Below are 5,050 nucleotides of genomic sequence, written 5' to 3'. Positions count from 1 at the left end.
GGGGGTGGGGGAGGGGTCGGCACGAGGCTTGGTTTCTCCTCTTCTCTAAGGCCTGGAAGACCTGTGGGCCCAGCCGGAGCCCGTGGAGGCCAGACCTATGACTTGAGCTTTCCGTCTTGCATTGTCGCCCGCTTTCCCTTTCCCTTCCACGTTCCGCCGCGGAGTGAATCGTCTCTGCCCCTCCTGGGCTCCACGTTAGACCCAAAACGATCGGTCTGCCCCTGGGGAGCCCTTCCCTGAGCCCCCTTACTTACCGGAGCCCCACAGTAGGTTTTCGGGCCTGGGGCACTCGCCCCAGCCGTTGCCTTGATGTTAGCCTCCACCCACCCTTTTCAGCGAGGTGCTGGCCACCAACGGATATCTTTCCCTTCCTCTTTGGCCATCTAGAGCCCGCCACCAAGCGAACTGGGCCCCACCCCCTTGGAATTGAGCTAATACCTACCTTTTTAGCACTCTCCTGGCTTGCTTAAGATAGTCATGAATTTTGCCATCCAACCTCCTTTGAGCATTGGAGGGTGCAGTAAACTGTATATCGCCATTCATTCTAGGCGATTACTAAGCTCCACGTTAAAATGTTACTTTCTCATTTTTCTTTGGTCGTCAATCATGCTTTTAAATACGGTTTTCCGGAATAGACGTAGGACTGTGAAGATTTTTCGGAAGTTATGTAATACGGATTTGTATTGCCATGGAAATGCCATTTTGATACTGGGCAGAGTGGAGCCAAGAGAAGGGAAGAGATTGGACCTCTGTTGCACCCTACTGCTGTATTAGTGTGAAGTATTGTGTATTAGGCAGTGGGCAGTAATGTATAAACAATTTTTGTATTGTCTTTGGAGCTTTTAATTTTTTTAAAGGCCATTTCCAAAAACATTCAGAGGACTTGAAAGGGATTAAATTGGTCGTAAGTTATTCATGATTCACGTGAATCTTACACTCTTCTAATTAATTTAACCTAAAGCCTTGGTTTTTCTTTCTGCTTTTTCTTTTTAAGCTTTGGTTTTTGTTCCTCTGTAAAATGAATTTATGGTAGTATCTATACGTTATTGGGGTTGGAGATTGAGAAAAACGTATGTAAAATCCTTCGTGGGATATCCAGATAACACATAGTAAGCATTTAAATCTATATTGACATAATTTGTTATTTAAGAATTTTCAATAAAATGTAAGAGTCCAACCCTGATTCTTGAATTTTTGTTTGTTTGTTTTTTGAGACGGAGTCTTGCTATGTTGCCCAGGCTAGAGGGCAGTGGCGCGATCTCGGCTCACTGCAACCTCCGCCTCTCGGATTCAAGCGGTTCTCCTGCCTCAGCCTCCTGAGTAGCTGGGACTACAGGCGCGCACCACCACGCCTGGCTAATTTTTGTATTTTTAATAGAGACGAGGTTTCACTATGTTGGCCAGGATGGTCTCGATTTCCTGACCTTGTGATCCGCCCGCCTCGGCCTTCCGAAGTGCTGGGATTACAGGCGCGAGCCACCGTGCCCGGCCTTCTGAATGTATTTTTAAAGTAAAACTAGTCCATGATAACATTGGGTAACTACTTCAGACCTAACAGGAATTTGGAATTTTCAAGTTATGTTTTTGTCCACAGACAAATTAGCAGTTTAGTTTTCTTATTTACGCATGATTTAGTGAAAAATTAAATTATTTTATAGCTTTGGAAGCAAAGGAATCATTTATGACTCAACATCTTCCTTTAGAGATCTCTTGATTGACTTTTCAAACACTACCACTGCCATTCACAAAAGGGGATTTTTGATTCTTCTTAAATAGCTTTTCTACCTTTTTTTGAAATTTGAAAGTTGTTGAAACTAAAGGAAGAACAAACTTCCACTACCCAGAATTATTGGTATTGGCTTTTAACTTTTTATATAGACATAATTTCAAATTTACAAAAAAAGTTGCAAGAATAGTGCAAAAGAAATCTCAGATATCTTTCACCAGATTCCTCAAATGTTAACATTTTGCCAATTTGCTTTCTCCTTCTCTTCTCTTCATAGGTTTCTCCTGAAATGTTTTGCTAGTAAGTTGCAGATGTGATGCCCCCTGACCCATAAATACTTAAGTGTGTTTCCTAAAAATTAGGGCTAGTCTTATGTAACAACAGTACAACAATCAAAATCAGGAAAGTAACATTGATAAAATACCTAATCTACAGCTCTTAGATTTTGCCGATTTTTCTGAGTTGGTGTACTTTTTTTTTCTCTTGAGACGAAGTCTCTCTCTATTGCCCAGGCTGGAGCACAGTGGCGCGATCTCCACTCACTGCAAGCTCCGCCTTCCAGGTTCACGCCATTCTCCTGCCTCAGCCTCACATGTAGCTGGGACTACAGGTGCCCGCCACCGCGCCCGGCTAATTTTTATTTTTAGTAGAGACGGGGTTTCACTGTGTTAGCCAGGATGGTCTCGATCTCCTGACCTCGTGATCTGCCCATCTCGGCCTCCCAAAGTGCTGGGATTACAGGCGTGAGCCACCGCGCCCGGCCACTTTTTTTTTTTTGGAGGTGGAGTCTCGCTCTGTCGCCCAGACTGGAGTGTAGTGGCGCGATCTTACCTCACTGTAACCTCTACCTCCCGGGTTCAAGCAATTCTTTTGCCTCATCTTCCATACAAGCTGGAATTATAGGCACCCGCCACCATGCCTGGCTAATTTTTGTATATTTAGTAGCGACGGGGTTTGAGCATGTTGTCCAGTCTGGTCTTGGAACTTACGACCTCATGTGATCTTTGTGCCTTGGCCTCCCAAATTGTTGGGATTACAAGTGTGAGCCACCGCACTCGGCCAGTATACTTTTTTAAAAATGGCAACTATGTGGACTATATTGACATAGAAAATTCACCTGTAAATGCACAATTCAATGATTTTTGGTAAATATACAAAGTTATGCATCCATTACCCCGAAAGGATTCCTTATTCTGTTTTCAAGTCACTCTGTTCCACCCCAGTTTCAGGCAAGCACTCACTTTTCTCTATAGATAGTAGTAGATAGTGCCACTTTTTTGTTTGGTTTGTTTTTTGAGATGGGGTCTCTTTCACCCAGGTTGGAGTGCAGTGCTACGATCTCGGCTCACTGCAACTTCTGCATTTCAGGCTTAAACAATCCTTCCACCCCAGCCTCCCGAGTAGCTGGGACCACAGGTGCATGCCACCATGCCTGGCTAGTGTTTTGTATTTTTGGCAGAGATGGGGTTTCACCATGTTACCCATGCTGGTCTGGAACTCAGGCTCAAAGGATCCACCTGCCTCGTCCTCCCAAAGTGCTGGGATTACAGGTATGAGCCATTGCGCCCAGCCTTGTTTTTCTTTTTAAAAAGATGGATTCTTCATGTATTGCTTAGGCTGGAGTGCAGTGGCTATTCACAGGCGTAATCCCACTACTGATCAGTTTGGGAGTTTTGCCCTTCTCTATTGGCAACCTGGTGATTCCCTCTCATCCCAGGAGGTCACCATGTTATTGCTGAATGAACTTAGCATGAACACCTCATCGGTAGTGTGCTGCAGCCCAGAACTCCAGGGCTCAGGCGATCCTCCTGCGTAGCTGTGACTATAGGCATGCACAGGAGTGTTGCTCTTTAATCACTGAAATTGTGAAACAACAAAGTGGCAATGTCAGAAAAAGATCAACGTTTTTGGAGATTTCGAAACAATTGAGTATTTTCATACTTCTGAAAAGCTTTGCTGTAAAAGTAGTTTTTCTGTTAAGCATTTCCCATTCTTCTTTGGGCATAAAACACTTTTTTTTTTTTCTAGGAATAATTCCTGCAGACCTGATACATAATTAGAAGTAGATATTGAATGAATGAGTGAGTTGTATGTGAATATTCGCTGAGAGGAATCTCAGTTCGTTCTTAGCATTTCAGAAATTTGGCACATAGTGTATTGATGGAGCTAGTCTAAAATAATCTATCCTGGGAGAAATAATTTTGTTTCTATCTGGGTAAGTCTGCAATAGGGGAATGCTTATTAGTAGTATTTTACTATATTTTGGATACTTGCAGTATTAGGAGTGCAGAAAAAAGAATAGTCTGAAAGATTTAAAGAGAAAAAAGTGAAAAAAAGAAAAGCTGAGTGCATGCATATTTTGAGTACTAGAGGTAAGTCTTCAGGGTTTCTTTTTGGACCAAATTTCTTGAGATAAAATTTGCACACAATAAAATGCATCTGTTTTAATTTCAGTGAGTTTCAACAGATGCATACATCTGTGTGACCACCGGCACACTAGAGATAGGAAACACTTCCATCATAGGTTTCTGTTATTTTATTTAATTTTTGGGAGGCCTTGCTCTGTCACCCAGGCTGGAGTGCAGTGGTGTGATCTTGGCTCATTGCAACGTCCACCTCCCGGGCTCAAGCGATTCTCCCAACTCAGCCTCCTGAGTATCTGGGACCATAGTGCGTGCTACCACACCTGGCTAATTGTTTGTATTTTTGGTAGAGATGGGGTTTCACCATGTTGCCCAGGCTGGTCTTGAACTCCTGAGCTCAAGTGATCTGCCTGCCTTGGCTTCCTAAAGTGCCGCAATTACGGGCATGAGCCATTGCACCTGGCCCAGGTTCCTGTTGTTATTATCATGAGCTATAAAGTTTCATACTTAGCAGGAAAAGGTGCTTTGAACCTTCTAAAAGTGAGATACTTTCAATATTTTAAAAAATACTGTAGAAATGATTTCAGTGCCATAAGATAACTGCATTTCTCTCTCTTAAATCCCACATATTATGTAATCCCTCAGCAAATCCTATTGGCTGCCTTCAAAATATATCCAAGATCCAACAACTTGATAACGCTTTTACCGCTACCACCTGTTCCAGGCCACCATCTCTCCAGGCTACCATCTCTTATATGGATTATTGTGCCAGTCTCTTTCTTCTATCCTGTTCCCTTCCAGGCTTAACACAGTGGCCAGTGATAATGTTAAAATGTGACAAGTCAAAAACTCTTCAAGGCTGAGCGCCGTGGCTCAAGCCTGTAATCCCAGCACTTTGGGAGGCCGAGATGGGCGGATCACGAGGTCAGGAGATCGAGACCATCCTGGCTAACACAGTGAA

General features: G+C 43.4%; 1 protein-coding gene across 1 annotated transcript in view; it reads left to right on the top strand.

Moving 5' to 3' along the window:
- RBM25 (RNA binding motif protein 25) overlaps positions 1-5,050 on the top strand; it is an 84,472-nt gene that overhangs the window by 437 nt on the left and 78,985 nt on the right. The gene's annotated exons all lie outside the window — the stretch shown is intronic.

Source organism: Colobus angolensis, unplaced genomic scaffold (assembly GCF_000951035.1).
Source record: "Colobus angolensis palliatus isolate OR3802 unplaced genomic scaffold, Cang.pa_1.0 Scaffold3, whole genome shotgun sequence".
Taxonomy (NCBI): Eukaryota; Metazoa; Chordata; class Mammalia; order Primates; family Cercopithecidae; genus Colobus; species Colobus angolensis.
The sequence above is the reverse complement of the archived record's forward strand: the minus strand, read 5'-3'. Positions and strand labels throughout refer to the sequence as shown.